Here is a 19136-nt window from a genome sequence, read left to right on the forward strand (position 1 = left end):
CCCAGGATGGGCAGAGCATCGCCCCCTGGTGGGCAGAGCGTCGCCCCATGGTGGGCGTGCCGGGTGGATCCCGGTCGGGCGCATGCGGGAGTCTGTCTGACTGTCTCTCCCTGTTTCCAGCTTCAGAAATATGCAAAAAAAAAAAAAAAAAAGAAAAAAAAAATCAATACTATGTTAAGACAAACATCTGTTTAAGTTGCATTTCATAGGTAACTGTACCTGTTCCAACTTACATGCAAGTTCAACAGAAGAACAAACGTACAGAACCGGTCTCATTTGTACCCTGGGACTGCCTATAACGGGTTTTATTGTTGTTATTTTGGTAGGGATTGTTGAGTGGGGGGCCACATATGACTGCAAATACTAATCTCTGATTTATCAAGGAGAAGTATAAAATTTATACTAGATAAAAAAGTAAGGATTCTCTTCAAAATGGACAGATATATATTTTGTTACTTAACTTCAAGGCTGGCTAATTGCATTATGTTTCTTTGTAAAGTAGCACTGAGGATGTAAGATCATAGGAATTGCAGGTTATAAGACCATACAGGCCCTGGCCGGTTGGCTCAGTGGTAGAGCGTTGGCCTGGCGTGCAGAAGTCCCGGGTTCGATTCCCGGCCAGGGCACACAGGAGAAGCGCCCATCTGCTTCTCCACCCCTCCCCCTCTCCTTCCTCTCTGTCTCTCTCTTCCCCTCCGGCAGCCGAGGCTCCATTGGAGCAAAGATGGCCTGGGCGCTGGAGATGGCTCCTCGGCCTCTGCCCCAGGCGCTAGAGTGGCTCTGGTCGCAACAGAGCGACCCCCCCCCCAAGGGGCAGAGCATCGCCCCCTGGTGGGCGTGCCGGGTGGATCCCGGTTGGGCGCATGCGGGAGTCTGTCTGACTGTCTCTCCCCGTTTCCAGCTTCAGAAAAATACAGAAAAATAAATAAATAAGTAAGACCATACAAAGGTTCTCACATACACACTGCTCAACAATAAAGTCATGTACTGTCCTTTGTAAGATAGAGCTACATTTTTAGTTAAGGCATTATTTTAGAAAATGAGGTAGGTGGTCATAATCCCCAACCAACAAAAACAATCTTACTCTCTGATTTGAAAGTAAACTTATAGTGTAAAGGTTTTAGATTTCTAAGGAAAAAATGGATAGCTAGCCAAAAAGTTTTTATTTCCAATTAGTAATTAAATCACAGAGTTCTTTTTAAATGCGACTATTAATATACTACTTTGAGGGGAAAAAACAAAGTATGTCCAAGGATTGATCAACAGTGAAAAAATTTTGGAAGTAATATCTATATCTCATTTATTTCCTCTTTCATTTTTAAAAAATTTTTTTTCTTCCTGGTAAATGCCTTTTAAGAACCCTAAAGTAGAATTTGCCTTAAGCAAGGCTAGAAAGATTAAAAGTTATTAAAATAATTTATCATGAAACATCAGAAATATTTGAATTAGTTATAAAACTGAATATGTTATGATAACACTAAATAAGAATTGCTACTCATTTCTGGAAGAAATTCTATTAATTAATAAAGCCACAAGGTTTTATTGACTATCTCCTACTCGGACCAAAAAAGATACCTAATTTAAATAAGACTACAGGCATGGGGATCTGTACCCTTCACTAATTCATCCATTCATTTATTTAATGGAAACATTTTTGAGCAGTACTGCATTAGCACTGTATCTACTACTGCATTATTAATAAATGGATTCCTGGACTATGAGCTCCTCAATTATATCAGGGGAAGGCACATGAAAACAAATAACTGCAGTAAGTATAAAACTGTACTACCAAATGGAGGTTTATATTAGCACCATGGAAGAAAAGAAGAAACTACCCTGGCTTGATCGATTTCCTTTGGAGTCAAAGTAGAAAATAGAGGGCAGGACTAGACTAAAGGCAGAAATCTCAGGTTGCTTTTAGGTCGAGAGAGAACATATGGTCCTCAGTTGACAGAGCAACAGTGAGGATGAAAGGGAAAGATATTGTGGGGGTACAATCCATGGGAGTTAGCGACAATTTGATGTGGGTCAAGGCAAAGGAATGAATATGAGATGTCTCCCAGGTATCTTATGTGGGTAACTGAGTAGATGAGATATTAATCAGTATTACTTAGTTTTTCTGTTTAGTTTAAATATATTCACAAATTATAGCATAATAAAAGCAGAAAGAACAACAGATTTTGGAGAAAAAATAGTAAGGTTAATTAGTTCAGATTATTCTTTTTTTTTTTTTTTTTACAGAGACAGAGAGAGAGTCAGAGAGAGAGATAGGAACAGAGAGATGAGAAGCATCAATCATTTTCATTGCACGTTACAACACCTTAGTTGTTCATTGATTGCTTTCTCATATGTGCCTTGACCGTGGGGCTACAGCAGACCGAGTAACCCCTTGCTCAAGCCAGCGACCTTGGGCTCAAGCTGGTGAGCTTTTGCTCAAACCAGATGAGCCCGCGCTCAAGCTGGCGACCTCGGGGTCTCGAACCTGGGTCCTTCCGCATCCCAGCCCGACGCTCTATCCACTGCGCCACCGCCCAGTCAGGCAGATTATTCTTTAAAACTGTATTCCTCTTTTGCTATATTCTTTTCCCACTTTGATCTGTTTACAACAGGACTCTTAACATTTTCTGCAGCATTGGTTTGGTTGTAATGAATTCCTTGAGGTTTGTTTTTTTGTCTGGGAACCGGTTCTTATTTCTCCTTCAATTTAAATGATAGCCTTGCTGGATAAAGTAGTCTTGATTGTAGGCTCTTGTTCTGCATTACTTTGAATATTTCTTGCCATTCCCTTCTGGCCTCAAGGATTTCTGTTGAGAAGTCGGATGTCATCCTTATGGGGGCTCCTTTGCTCTAGCAGCTTTTAATATTTTCTCTTTAATGCTTAGCTTTGGTATTTTAATTATGATGTGTCTCGGTGTAGGTTTCTTTGGGTTTCTCTTTAATGGAGTTCTCTGTGCTTCTTGAACTTGTGAGACCGTTCCTTGCATCATTTGATTGAATAAAGTTTCTATCCCTTGTTCTTTTTCTTCTTCTTCAGGAACCCCTATGATGCGGATGTTATCTCTCTTCATGTTGTCACAGAGTTTTCTCAGTTTCCTCAGACTTTTTGAGTCTCTTTTCTTTTTTCTGCTCTGCTTTCGTGCCTTTGTTCATCTTGTCCTCCAACTCGCTGATTCGATCCTCAGCTTCATCCATCCTGCTTTTAATTCCTTCCATTGTGGTCTTCATTTCTGATATTGTATTTGTCACCTCCAACTGATTCTTTTTAAATATTTCAATGTCCTTTTTTATACTTGCTATCTCTTTATTTAGGTGCTCATAATGACCATCCATTGTTGTTCTAAGATTCCCTAAGCATCCTAACAATCATTATTTTAAACTCTGCATCTGGAAGTTTGGTTATTTCCATATCACTCAGTTCCTTTTCTGGAGATTTCTCTTGTGGTTTCATTTGGATTGCACTTTTCTGTCTTCTCATTATGTCTGTGTGTTTGGGTGTGTTGTTTGTAGGGCTGGTTAGTCTAGGTTTGGTGTTGTCTGCCTCCAATTTTCAGTTGTGTTATTTCTAGGTCTTCTTGGGTTGGCTTCAGCTGTTATTTGTAATCCACTTTCGGATTTGGGCTGCTCTGAAGTCTTGATTTGTTTGTTTTCTTCTCAGTTGTAGTCTTATTTACTGATCTCAGCAGGGGGCTTATTTGAAACTATATCCAGGAATGCGGTGGGTGTAACCTGAGATTCTGAAGGCCTAATCTGCCAGTTACTCTCTCTGGGGGGCGGGGTGCTTTCTCTGCTTCAGTAGGGGGAGGTGTATCTCAGATCTCCATGGAGACCTGAGTTACTGCCCCTCCTCCCACTTCTTGTTTTCAGCTGTGTCTTGTTGTGCTGATTGGAGCTGGAGAGATGTCTGGAGATGTATGATACGGAAGCACTTTGGTCCTGTGTAATGAGGAAGGATCAACCCCTCCCCCAGCTATGGCCGCCTCCAGCACTGGATGAGTCAGCTTCTCAGGTCCTCTCATGCCATGGGCACACATAAAATTAACCAGAGAGACTGATGTGATGATAAGTCAAAACAAAAATGACCTGAGACCACAAAAATTAAGGGTAAGGCAGAAAAAGAGAATCCAATGAAAAAGATAGATCAAAGAGCCAAGAAGAGACCAAGGGAGTAAAGTATCAAGCAAACTGGTTTTAAGACAATGGGAGTGAATCAAGTGCTACATAGAAGACAAATGAGATAAAAAGGAACTTCAGACACAGGGCTCATGTGTGACTTAAGCAAAAAAGTTCCAGAGGTCTGATATCCCTTATAGATGGAATCAATATATTATAACATAAAAAGAAGCTAAACACCTGAATTTTTCCTTAAACATATTTTTTAAACACAGTATCTCCCTTTCTTTAAATGTTGGAATATTTGTACAGAGTAGGGACAGGATGAGGCCACTTTTCCCAAAGCTGGGTTATTTCTTCATTTGCCCTTATACCTTTGCTGACATCTAGCAGATGAATGATTAATCTTACTACCACCTTCACCACATTCTCTTGGACGAAATTCTACTGGATAACATTTTGGTCCCTGTGGTGAAAATGGAATAATTCAGGTAGAGACACTTAGGAAGGAAGACATTTATTAAAGTGACAGGCTACCTGAATAAAACACCTACCACTTGAAGCAACAACATTTCTAAGAAAATTGTTCATCTGAATATATAATAACCCTTGGAAATCACTTGAGAAAAAAAAGTATTCAAAACTCCAACTGCAAACAGAGGTCTATTCAATCTTTATTTGACTGGAGCTTCATATGTATAAACTAAAAAATAGCCAGTCAGGATGAATACATCCCACAGACATTATTTATATTTTTTTGTCTAGTTTAAAGATATTTGCAAATTATAGTCATTTGGTTCCCTTGAATAGTCATAGCATATTTTATAATGCTTTTTTAAAAGGAACATTTCACAACTGTAAAGTCATTTGCTGTTGGTTGTGGGGAGGTTAGTTTACCATGTGCTTGGAATTTGTAGGTAAATCAAATAAGTATCCATTTTCAAGCAAAATAACCCACCTTTAATGGCCTTACAAGGATAAAATATAAATATCATGAACATTTAATAAATCATATGATAACAGCAATTCAGAATTATGAGGCTCTTTAGAGTAACTTAATCGAACCTCAACTCCTTATAAATGATGAAATTGCAAATTATGGTCTAATAGATGAGAAAGAGCAATTCTTTGCTCAGTATGAACTTGGTTGTGCTGCTGATAAACACCTGTTTCAGCTAAGAACTCAAGTTTACTCTGAATGTTTATCCAGAAAGCATTTCTCTGAAGCACATAACCCAGTGGAGGTAAGACATACCTGGAACGTCAACAATTCTGAATCATAATGGAAATTATTTTGGGGTGATCTATTGCATTATTGCATGACACTTAATATAAACAATGGGTGACTGACTGAAAATAATGGTATGATTTCTTGTTTTAAGAACCATACGTTTTATGAGGGTAATCAAATATCTTTCTCTTTTCCTATATACAGTCATGAGCCACTTAACAAGAGGGGAGCTATAGTGAGAAATGCATTGTTTGTTGATTTTCTTGTTGTGTAGACATTATAGAGTGTACTTGCACAAATCTAGCTGGTATAGCCTAGTGCACACCTAGGATATATGGTATAGCCTACTGTCCTAGGCTACAAGCCTGTACAGCATGTCACTGCAAAAAACAACACAAAATTAAGTAAAAAACAAGAGAAAATGATGCAATCAAGAGACACAGTAAACATGAGATGTATGCAGCTGCTGCTAGTACAACAAACTTTTTAAACTGTAAGTAGAAAGACTACACTCTAAATTAATGGTATAGTAAATACATAAACCAGTAATATACCTGTAGTTATTTATTGTCATTCTCAAGTATTGCATACTGTAAACTGTATGTGATATACTTCTATGTAACTGACAGCGAAGTAGGTTTGTTTACATCAGCATCACCACAGACACGTGAGTAATGCTTTGCCCTGTGATGTAAGTAAGGATGGCTACGATGTCACTAGGCAATAGGAATTTTTCAGCTCAGTTATAATCTTTGGAAGCACTGTTGTAACATGCAGTCCGTCATTGACCGAAATGTTACGCGGGACATGACTGTATAAAACTGTCACTAGTTTATGTGAGATTCACATTAGATGGAAACTTTAACCTAGTTACATATTCATCTCGATCTATTTTCTAGAGCTAGAAAATAAAATTCTGGTGAACTGTGAACCAATAGTTAAATGGCATCACTCAGTACACTGGGTAATCAAATGTGGTTTGTGGGTTTATATCTGAGAAAAGTTTTATGTCAGAGAAAATCTCCCTCAGGGATTTTGGTCTAATTTAGATTATCCTTTATTCTGGAATTGAGCAAAAGTTATTTAAAAATCATCTTCATTTGTATTGAACAATAGTTAACATATTTTTTAGCTTACTAAGTATCAGGTATCATTCTAAGAGCTGTGTGTGTGTGTGTGTGTGTGTGTGTGTGTGTGTACACAAGGGTAGGTAAAAGTAGGTTTATATTTGTGAATACACTAAATAGTTTATTTCTGTATTATTACTTATTAATTGTCCTACTATTAGTATTACAACTGTAAATCTAATTTTGCCAACTCCTGTATGTTAATTTACTTTCTACAATAATTCTATGAGGCAGATACTACTATTATTCCCATTTAACAGATATGAAAATTGAGGCAAAGATATTAAATAAGTAACTTTCCCAAGTTCAAACAACCAAAAAGGGTCAGAGTAAGAACTTAAAACTTAAAAAAGCTTCTAAAGGAAATCACTTTATTTCTTTTCTTTTTTTTTTTCTGAAGCTGGAAATGGGAGGCAGTCAGATAGACTCCCGCATGCGCCCGACCTGGATCCACCCGGCATGCCCACCAGGAGGCGATGCTCTGCCCATCTTGGGGCATCGCTCTGCCGCAATCAGAGCCATTCTAGCACTTGAGGCAGAGGCCACAGAGCCATCCTCAGTGCCCGGGCCAACTTTGCTCCAATGGAGCTTGGCTGCAGGGGGGGAAGAGAGAGACAGAGAGGAAGGAGAAGGGGAGGGGTGGAAAAGCAGATGGGCGCTTCTCCTGTGTGCCCTGGCCGGGAATCGAACCTGGGACTCCTGCATGCCAGGCTGACGCTATAGCACTGAGCCAACTGACCAGGGCCAAGGAAATCACTTTAAATAATCAATCCAATCATATTTATTCAAATGTTTCCTTATAGTAATTACCCCTCCCCTTTAAAACACTGGTCCAACTGGTAGCTGTATCAGTTGGGAATGAGAGAGGTATAAATAACTGCGGAGAAAAACATGTAAGTGGTCATGACCACATGTAAATGCTCTGCTCAAACATTCAGAATAAACTTGGTTTCCTAACCTGTATTGGTGCAGTGGATAAAGCGTCAACCCAGAATGCTGAGGTTGCTGGTTCAAAATCCTGGGCTTTCTTGCTCAAGGTTCATATGACAAGCAACAAACAAGCAGTGCACAACTACAATGAAGCAACTATGAGTTGGTGCTTCTCACTCCACTGCCTCCTCTCTCTGTAAAATCAATAAATAAAATCTCAAAAAAAAAAAAAAGAATAAACTTGGGTTCTTAGGTGACACAGTTCCTTGACAAGAGTAACAACCAGGATCACAGTGACCAAGAAATCATACTGTCCATTTTATCAGAACACAATCTGTATTATCATGACTATGTACATAGCTTAAAATTGATAGCTAGGCCCTTGCTGGTGGCTCAATGGATAGAGCATTGGCCTGGCATATGGATGTCCTAGGTTCAATTCCCAGTCAGGGCACACAGGAGAAGTGACGAACTGCTTCTACTCCCCTCTCTTTCTCTCCCTCTTCCCCTCCTACAGCCAGTGGCTTGATGGGTTCCAGCATTGCCCTGGGTGCTGAGGATGGCTCTGTTGGAGTGCACCAGACTTAGGCACTAAAAATAGCTTGGTATTTGATCATTGGCCCCAGAGGGGTTGCTGGGTGGATCCCAGTTGGGACACATGCAGCAGTCTGCCTCAATATCTCCCCTCCTTTCACCTAAAAAAAATAATAAATAAAATTGGTAGCTAATAAATATCTGCTTAAGTGAAATAAACAGCACTGAATTTGTTTAACAGAGCAATAGTTGTACTTTAATAATCTTTACATATTTCAATGACTATGGCAGGGAGTGACCAAGTCAGGTTTTAAAGGGATTTGCTGAATCTTAATTCCTGAGACTCAACCTACAGTTCTTGTCAAGGTCAACAAGTGACCACCATGTTGACAAACAAGTGGACACTTTTTTATGTCTTCATTTTACTCCACTTCTCAATAGTATTCTACTTGGTTGAAATGTCCTCTTTTTAAAATAGTCTCTTTTGTAAAAATGGCCTCACTTTACTTTTACCTTGCCTGTAACTTTTTTCCTAATTCAATTCAAATCATTCTCTCCTTGAACTCTGCTCCAATTCCTGTGAGCTGGTCAAGAATCCTCTTCTATGAGTCTCTTCTCTCCGTAAGTATTCTCATCTATTTCTAAGGCTTCCCATACTACCTGTATGCTGATGTCAAAGTAGAGCTAACTCAGTTTTTCCTCTGAACTCAAACTTTATATATTCAACTGGCTATTTAATTTCTCCACTGGATGTCTCGTACATTGGAAAGTGAATTATTGATTCTACAACCAATATTCTCCCACTAACCAAACAAGAAAAACAAAAACAAAAAATGATTTATTCCACACTCATCTTCTCCAACTCAATAAGTAGCATTGTCCATTAGAAAACCTAGTTATTCAAGTGAGAAGCTTGGGGGTTTAACCCTTGATTTCTTCTTGAGAAATATTCATAGATAAAATAAAGAATCCATCCATGAAAGAGGACAGAGAAAGCAAATGAAGTATTAGCAATCACTGATTTTAAGAACAGGTGCACAGGTGATTACTGTACTCTTCTTTCAACTTTCACATATGCTTGGAAACTTTCAAAATAAAGAGTTGAAGAGAAACTTTATTTTTTAGTTTAAAAAAAAAAAAAGCTTTGGTAAATTATTCCCTTCAGGGAAATGGACTACAGGCAAGTGGCTTCTGTTATTGAGCTAATGTTTTTAAAGCAAAAGCACTCTGACAGAACACTCAGGTCCCTTTACTGCATCCAGAAACACGCATGTCTGTTCATGCATTTCAGAGACCTAAAGTATTACTGGGACCGTAAGAGCATTAGACTGAGTATTAGAAAACCAAGAGCTCCGATTCTTAGCTTCCCAAGCCTATTTTCAGATTGTATCTTAGCCCAGCAATAGACACCTGGGAAATAATATAGATAGTGATCATGCATTTAAGTTTAAAAAGAACATGGTGTAGAAAAATTTAGAGCTTTAAATAATTATCTTACAAAGGAAGGTCCAAAATCAATCATCTAACCTGTTACTTGATGAGCTAGAAAGAAAAGAGGAAGTGATACCTAAAAAGAAGAAAGGAAATAATAAAGGTCAGAGCAGAAATTAATAAAATAAAAAGCAGATAAAATAATAAAGTCAAAGAATCCAAAGGTTGATTTTTAAGAGATTCAAAAATATTGACAAATTTAGCTAAGAAAAAAAAGATGCAAAATTACCAAAATCAGAAATGAAAGCGGCAACATTGAGTCACAGGCCCTACAGAAATTTAAAAAATTATAAGGAAATATTATGAAGAATTTGTAACAAATTAGAAAATTTAGATGAGATAAAAAATTATTAGCAAGACATAATTAAAAACTGACTCAAAAAATAGAAATAGCCTGACCTGTGATGGCGCAGTGGATAAAGCGTTGACCTAGAATGCTGAGGTCACCAGTTCAAAACCCTGGGCTTGCCTGGTCAAGGCATATATGGGAGTTGATGCTTCCTGCTCCTCTCCCCTTACTCTCTCTCTCTCTCTCTCTCTCACTCTAACTCTCTTTCCTCTCTAAAATGAATAAATAAATAAAATAAAATAAAAATAGGTCTATGACAAGTAATTATTAGTAAAACAACCTTTCTACAAAGAAGAGCCCAGTCCTACATGGTTTCACTGATGAATTCTGTCAAACACTTAAATAAAAAATAAGCAACTTACACAAAGACATTTAGAAGACAGAGGAGGAAACAGTTTCCAACTCATTTTATGAGACCAGTATTACTATGATGCCAAAGCTAGATAAAGATACAAGAATACGATATACCAATACGCCTCATATACATATATTTAAAAATTCACAGCACAGTTAATAAACTAAATCTAGCAACATATAAGAAAGATTATGCCATATAACAAAGTGGGATTTATCCAAGGAATACAATAAAAGATAAAAATCTTGTGATCACCCCAATAGAGACAGCATTTAACATAATCCAACACCCATTTATAATACAAATGGAAAACAAACTGGGAATAAAAAGGGAATTCTGCTACCTGATATAGGACATTTACAAAACAGATGCACCTAACATTCGTCTAATGGTGAAGATCTTAATGCTTTCCCCTATAATTGGTACAAGGCAAGGAAATCCATTCTCACTGCTTTGATTTAACATTGTCCTGAAGATTTTAACCAGTGTAAAAGGGTAAATAAATAAATAAGTTTAAAGGTACATATAGTAGAGAGAAGTAAAACTGTTTTTATTCACAGATGGCATGATTTTTTATGTAGAAAATCCAAAAGAATCTACCAAAAAACCAATTTGAATTATTAAGTGAGTTCAGCAATGTTGCAGGATACAAGATCAATATACAAAAATCAATTGTATTTCCATGTACTAACAATGAAGAAACCAAAAATAAAGTCAATAAAAGAAATTAATTCAAAACAGCATCAAAAAGAATAAAATACTGGCTTCAGCAGCACATATACTAAAATTAGAACAATACAGAGAAGATGAGCTTGGCCCCTGTGCAAAAAGAATAAAAAATTTAGAAATAAATTTCACGGAAGTACAAGACATATACCTAACACTATAAAATATTGTTGAGAGAAATCAAAGAACATACAAGTAAGTTTTAACATAATATTGTTAAGATGGTAATTTCTCCCATATTTAACATAATATTGTTAAGATGGTAATTTCTCCCATATTGATCTATATTGATTCTATCCTATAAATCCCTATAAAAATCTCACCAAGTTGTTCATAAAATTGACAAGCTGATTCTTAAAGTTTATACAGAAATGCCAAGAACCTAGAATTGGTTTTTATTTTTGTGAAAGAACAAAGTTGGAGGACTCACATGATGATTTCAAAACTTACTATAATATAAACCTTTGCACTACAGTCATCTGATTTTCTACAAAAGTGTCAAAGAACTTCAATAGGGAAAAAGATAAGTGTTTTGAAGAAATGGTGCTGAAACACCAGTGTAAAAACATTACGCATCAGTGGTTGCACAGGGCTGGGAGAGGGAAATAAAGCTGACTTCAAATATCCATATACAAAACAAAAAAAAAGCAAACAAGAAAAGAGATACTTTACCTTATACCATACCAAAATAAATTCAAGATAATTACAGACCCAAATATAATAGTTAAAAACATAAAACTTTTAAAAGAAACTCTGTATCCTTTGGTTGGGGAAAGATTTGTGAGATTTAATACCAAAAGCACAATCCATTAAAAAATTAATAAATTGAACTTTATGGGAATTTAAAACTTCTGTATTTCAAAAGGCATTATTTAAAAAGTGAAAAGACAAGCCAAGTACTAAGAAAAAATACTTGCAATCCATACATCTGATAAGGGACTCACATCCATAATATACAAAGAACTAAGTCATAAGAAGACAAACAATCTAATAAAAATGAGCAAAAGATTTGAATAGACATTTCACCAAAGATATATAAATGTCTAATAAGCACACCAAGAGAGGCTCAACATCATTAGTCATTAGGGAAAGGCAAGTTAAAATCACAATGAAATATCATTACACGATCACTAGATGGCTATAATAAAAAAGACAAACCAAACCAAGTGCTGACAAGGATATGGAGAAACTGGAACCCTCATACATTGCTGGTGGGAATGTAATAAGGTGCCATCCGGTGTTTCCCAACGTGGGGCCCACACCCCACAGGGGGGCAATTCCATAGTTAAGGGGGGCAATTTGAAAATGGACTCACATGACTTTAACTCTTTCGCCCCAGGCCATTTAAATGCAATGCTAGATGTGCCAAATTTAACAAAAAATGCAATTCTTAAATAATTGTGGTAAATAATTATTAAGTATAATTTCGTTTGACGAGACCAAAATATCAACTGGATGATTGGAGTCGTCAAGTAAACTTCGTCCTGGGTTCACCGCGGAGCGTGCCATCTGCCGCGGGGAACCCCGGATGTTTTATTTATTTATTTATTTTCATTTTTCTGAAGCTGGAAACAGGGAGAGACAGTCAGACAAACTTCTGCATGCGCCCGACCGGGATCCACCTGGCACGCCCACCATGGGGCGACGCTCTGCCCACCAGGGGGCGATGCTCTGCCCATCCTGGGCATCGCCATGTTGCGACCAGAGCCACTCTAGCGCCTGAGGCAGAGGCCACAGAGCCATCCCCAGCGCCCAGGCCATCTTTGCTCCAATGGAGCCTCGGCTGCGGGAGGGGAAGAGAGAGACAGAGAGGAAAGCGCAGCAGAGGGGTGGAGAAGCAAATGGGCGCTTCTCCTGTGTGCCCTGGCCGGGAATCGAACCCGGGTCCTCTGCACGCTAGTCCGACGCTCTACCGCTGAGCCAACTGGCCAGGGCCAACCCCGGACGTTTTAAAAACTCGCTAAACAACGCAGTTATTCTCACCTAATTGGCCCATCGCAACTTCTGTAGTGTTTCACATCATTCAGTTGGTGTTAATTTGAAATAAGTGTCAGTCAAAACTGTTGTAAAAGCTCGTTGATTTAATAAATATACATATATATACATATTGTATAGATATAATTGGTAAGTATTTGATTTTATTTTTATCAATATTAAACTCTTTATTAAGTACTTCTTGCATCGGGGCTAGAAAGCACTAATATTTTATAAATATTATTGGGGCTATAATAGTGCATGCACAACAATTTTAATTTTAGAAGCATGACTTTCCAGAAAATTTTGTCAAGTGGAAAAAATATAGATACCTTTTGATTTGCGGTGGTAGTGTAGTAAATGTGTTATATACATTTAAATAAATATGATTTAGTATATGTTTACTCTATGTCACATTGAATATATTTTAACACATATTTTAATATTAGTTTTTAATTGATCTTATTTTTATTTTTTATAGCCCACAGTAAAGTGAGTGGTGCAAGCAAGAAAAAAACTCGTCAATATTCAGAGGAATATTTAAAATTTGGGTTCATAACCGCTGTTCACGATGAGCACATTCCTTTTTGTCTTTTATGCCAGCAATGCTTGACCAACGAATCAATGAAACGAGGTCGTCTTGAGGCGCATTTGAAGGCGAAACATAGTGTTCATATTAATTCAGATTTGAGTTACTTTAAAACTTTAAAGAAAAAATTTGAATAAAGAACAACATTAAAGTCTCTATTTACTGCTCATACTTCAACTAATAATCGTGTTCTTGAGGCTAGTTATCACATTTCTTTATTCATCGCTAAAACTGGAGAAAATCACACTATGGGAGAGAATTTAATAAAGCTGTCAATATCAGCATTTCTTAAAATGGTTCTTGAAAAAGATGACAAAGATGTAAAAGCTATGCCACTCAGTGACAATACTGTTAGCAGAAGAATAGACGAAATGAGTGAGGATATTGAAAAACAACTTATTGAAAAGCTGAAAACAAGAAAATTCTCCTTGCAAATGGATGAATCAACTTTGAGAGACAGTGAGGCAGTATTGATAACTTACGTAAGATATATTGATAAAGGACATTTTGCTGAAGAAATGTTGTTCTGTAAAAGATTAGAAAGCACCACTACCTCCAAAGATATATATAATAAGCTAAAAAACTACTTAGATGTATACCAATGAAAAATATAACATCTTGTGCTGCAGATGGTGCTCCCAATATGATGGGCAAGAAAAATGGCTGCTTAAAATTGATGAAAGATGCGAATCCAGAAATGATTCTTGTGCATTGTGTTATTCATAGGGAAAACTTGGTAGCTAAAAGCATCTCGCCTGTTCTGAATGAAGTATTACATACAGTAATAAAGTGTGTTAATGCTATTAAAGCTAGTGCCAAATGTGAGCGTCTTTTCAAGCTATTTTGTGAAGAACAAAATGAAGACCATGTGAGACTTTTATTTCATACTGAAGTAAGATGGCTATCTAAAGGAAACTGTTTGAAAAGATTTATGGAACTGTTTGATACTCTTAGTGATTTTGTAAGCGACAAACCTGAAATGAAGTATCTGTTAACAATATATGGTAAAGCATTTGTGAGTTATTTAGCCGATATCTTTGAAAAACTAAATATATTATATAAGCAACTTCAAGGAACAAATAAAACTCTTGTCGATGCAAAAGCAAAGATATTTGGTTTCATTACCAATATTGAGTTATGTCAGAAACATATTAACAACAAAAACTTTAAACAGTTTCATTGGCTCCAAAAATGTGAAGTAACTGATACCGCTTTACTTGTTATTGTCAATCATTTGAATATTCTATTGGCTGATTTAAAAGAAAGATTTTCTGATTTAAAACAAATTGATTTCCCAACATGGATGATGCAGCCAATGTTAGTGGATTTGTCTGATATATCAAATATGCAGTATCAAGAAGAACTCGCAGAATTGCAAAATGATGAGTCAGTTAAAGCTTTATTTAATATCAAAGGAGCGATGGCATGGCTTTGTGAGGAAACAGAAATCAAATACCCAAATTCAACCAAATGTGCAAGAAAACTATTGCTACCGTTTCCATCTTCATTTTTAGCTGAATGTGGATTTAGTGCTGTAAATGATTTACTGGTAAAAAAAAGAAAACGGCTGGATATAACACAACGTGGAGACTTGAGACTAAAGCTAACCAAATTGGAACCTAATATAAAATCTCTGTGCAGCAAGCATCAAGCACAAGGATCACACTAAATTAAAATAATAAATTAATATAGAAAAATCTGTATTAAAATTATTTGGAATTTAAATTTCTGCTTTTCATCATATGTTTTGAAATTTTACTGTGTTTTGTTAACAATTTCATAGTGATTTCTTCCTAGAACCTATCATTTATGTTTATTAAGTGAACAAATCAATTTTTTAATGTTAAAAATTATGTATGTTACATCGGGGGGGGACATAAAAATTTTAGAAAGGTTAAGGTGGGGCATGGCACAAAAAAGGTTGGGAAACACTGGTGCCATCTGTTCAGAAACAGTGTGGCAGTTTCTTGAAAAGCATATATTTACTACATGACCCAGCAATTCCACTCCTAGGTAATTTTCCCAAGAGAAATGAAAATGAGTCCTTACAGACTTGTATGTAAAATTTCACAGCAGCATTCGTCATAACAGTAAAAAATTTGCATTGGTTCAAATATCCACCAACTAGTAAATGGATAAATAAAATGGGAGATGTATCCATACAATGGACTATAAACAGAGTAATAGATGCTAGACACACTGAATAATTCCATTTAGCTATGGAGAAGGGGAAGCTATGGAGAGAGAGCGCATCAGTGGTTGCACAGGGCTGGGAGAGGGAAAGAAGGCTGACTTCAAATGGGCATGAGGGAACCTCTAGGAAGAGTTATAAAACTGGATTGTGGTGATGGTTGCACAACTGTATAAATATACTAAAACTCACTGAATTATATACTCATGATGGAAAATTTTATAGTGTGTAAATTATACCTCAATAAAACTTTTTTTAAAAATTTTTTTATTAAATTTAATGCAGTGACATTGATAAATCAGGGTACATATGTTGAAAGAAAATATCTCCAGATTATTTTGACATTTGATTGTGCTGTATACCCCTCCCCCAAAGTCAAATTGTCTTCTGTCACCTTCTATCTGGTTTTCTTTGTGCCCCTCCCCTCCCCCAACCCCTCTCTCCTTCCTCATCCCATCCCCCCTCCCCCTACCCCCCCACCCCTGTTGCCATCACATTCTTGTTCATGTCTCTGAGTCTCGTTTTTATGTCCCATCTATGTATGGATTCATATAGTTCTTAGTTTTTTTCTGATTTACTTATTTCACTCCGTATAATGTTATCAAGGTCCATCCACGTTATTGTAAATGATCCGATGTCATCATTTCTTATGGCTGAGTAGTATTCCATAGTATATATGTACCAAAGCTTTTTTATCCACTCGTCCTCTGACGGACACTTGGGCTGTTTCCAGATCTTCGCTATTGTGAACAATGCTGCCATAAACATGCGGGTGCATTTCTTCTTTTCATACAGTGTTATGGTGTTCTTGGGGTATATTCCTAACAGTGGGATAGCTGGGTCAAAAGGCAGTTCGATTTTCAATTTTTGAGGAATCTCCATACTGTTTTCCACAGTGGCTGCACCAGTCTGCATTCCCATCAGCAGTGCAGGAGGGTTCCCTTTTCTCCACATCCTCGCCAGCACTTATTCTGTGTTGTTTTGTTGATGAGCGCCATTCTGACCGGTGTGAGGTGATATCTCATTGTGGTTTTAATTTGCACTTCTCCAATGATTAGTGATGTTGAGCATTTTTTCATATGCCTATTGGCCATCTGTATGTCCTCTTTGGAGAAGTGTCTATTCATTTCTTTTGCCCATTTTTGGATTGGATTGTTTGTCTTCCTGGTATTAAGTTTTACAAGTTTTTTATAAATTTTGGTTATTAACCCCTTATCAGACGTATTGTCAAATATGTTCTCCCATTGTGTAGTTTGTCTTTTTATTCTGTTCTTGTTGTCTTTAGCTGTGCAAAAGCTTTTTAGTTTGATATAGTCCCATTTGTTTATCCTGTCTTTTATTTCACTTCCCCGTGGAGATAAATCAGCAAATATATTGCTGCGAGAGATGTCAGAGAGCTTACTGCCTATGTTTTCTTCTAATATGCCTATAGTTTTAAGGCTTACATTTAAGTCTTTTATCCATTTTGAGTTTATTTTTGTGAGTGGTGTAAGCTGGTGATCTAGTTTCATTTTTTTGCAGGTAGCTGTCCAATTTTCCCAACACCATTTGTTAAAGAGGCTGCCTTTACTCCATTGTATTTCCTTACCTCCTTTGTCAAATATCAGTTGTCCATAGAACTGTGGGTTTATTTCTGGGTTCTCTGTTCTGTTCCATTGATCTATATGCCTGTTCTTATGCCAGTACCAGGCTGTTTTGAGTACAATGGCCTTGTAGTATAACTTGATATCAGGAAGTGTGATACCTCCCACTTTATTCTTCTTTTTTAAGATTACTGAGGCTATTCGTGTTCTTTTTTGGTTCCATATAAATTTTTGGAATATGTGATCTGTATCTTTGAAGTATGTCATTGGTATTTTAATTGGTATTGCATTGAATTTATAGATTGCTTTGGGTAATATAGACATTGTAATGATATTTATTCTTCCTAATCATGAGCACGATATATGCTTCCACTTGTTTGTATCTTCCTTGATTTCTTTTATCAATGCTTTGTAATTTTCTGAGTACAAGTCTTTAGTCTCCTTGGTTAAGTTTACTCCTAGGTACTTTATTTTTTTGGTTGTAATTGTGAAGGGGATTGTTTCCTTAATTTCTCTTTCTGACTGTTCATTGTTGGCATATAAAAATGCCTCTAATTTCTGAGTATTGATTTTATATCCTGCCACTTTGCTGAATTCATTTATCAGGTCCAGTAGTTTTTTGACTGAGACTTTAGGGTTTTCTATGTACAATATCATATCATCTGCAAATAATGATAGTTTTACTTCTTCTTTTCCAACTTGAATGCCTTTTATTTCTTCTTCTTGTCTGATTGCTGTGGCTAGGACTTCCAGGACTATGTTAAATAAGAGTGGTGAAAGGGGGCACCCCTGCCTTGTTCCTGATCTTAAGGGTATTGCTTTTAATTTTTGCCCATTGAGTATGATGTTGGCTGTGGATTTCTCATAGATGGCTTTTATCATGTTGAGGTATGTTCCCTGTATTCCCACTTTGCTGAGAGTTTTGATCATGAAAGGGTGCTGGATTTTATCAAATGCTTTTTCTGCATCTATTGAAATTATCATATGGTTTTTCTCCTTTTTGTTTAATAAAACTGTTTTTAAAAAAGAAGCTGGACTATATGAAAATAAATTTTATCTAAGAAAAAATCTATGACCATATACAAAAAGTTGTACCAACTAGAAATTGCCTTATATACTGCATATAATTTCTAAGATTATAAAACTCTTTAGACCAATGTCAAAGTCTCCTCTTACACCTAATGTTTTTGTTGTTGTTATTGTTCTGAAAATATTTCGGTGTCCACACCATCTTATTTATTACATCCCTATATTAATAGAAGAAATAAAAACTTATCCACTCCATAGTTTGATATACTACTAAAGGTCCTATATACTCATTATTACCAAGAAAGTGGGTAGAGAAGGGGAAACTGGAGGTTATAGGGGCTCCCTTTATGGTGGGAAGCCTATGGAAGAAGACACAGACACATCTGGGAATATTATGCCCAGTGCAGGTGTTCTCAATGTTGAACGCTGGAATCACCTAGGAATTTTACAATTAACAATAACTGTGCCCTGGTGCTCCTAGACCAAGGTGATCCAGGCAGCAGTATTTTCTGAAGAGCTCTAGGTGGTGCAGCCAAAGTTGGGAATCACTGGTCTAGTGGAAGAGGTGAAGACTTAAGAACCTTTATTTTCATGCCCACTGTCTCCTGGAACGTGGTCAAGAATAGTTGCACCGGAGCATCTGGAGCCGCTGCCTAATGCGGTAGCCACCAGGTACTTGTGGTTACTGAGCACTTGAAATACAGATACTCAGAAGTGAAATATGCTGTTCGTGTAAAATATGCACTGGATTTTGAAGACTTAGTAAGAAATAAAGAATGTAAAATATCAAAATATTTTAAAGGCCTATAATATATTGAAATGAGAATATTTGTTTGGGTCTGTTGGGTTAAAAAATTACTCAAACTAATTTTACCTCTTTCCCTTTTTTAAAAAAAAAATGGTTACTAGGAAATGTA

At 36.7% G+C, this 19136-nt stretch overlaps 1 protein-coding gene and 1 non-coding gene across 6 annotated transcripts in view; one reads left to right on the forward strand and one right to left on the reverse strand.

Annotated features, from left to right (window-relative positions):
• Window positions 1–19136, reverse strand: part of VTI1A (vesicle transport through interaction with t-SNAREs 1A) — a 395143-nt gene that overhangs the window by 337183 nt on the left and 38824 nt on the right. The window lies entirely within an intron of this gene.
• Window positions 10889–10991, forward strand: LOC136385127 (U6 spliceosomal RNA). The gene has a single exon (XR_010747736.1). It is a non-coding gene; the product is annotated as a U6 spliceosomal RNA (small nuclear RNA).

The sequence above is a fragment of the Saccopteryx leptura genome, chromosome 13 (genome assembly GCF_036850995.1).
Source record: "Saccopteryx leptura isolate mSacLep1 chromosome 13, mSacLep1_pri_phased_curated, whole genome shotgun sequence".
NCBI classification, from domain to species: Eukaryota; Metazoa; Chordata; class Mammalia; order Chiroptera; family Emballonuridae; genus Saccopteryx; species Saccopteryx leptura.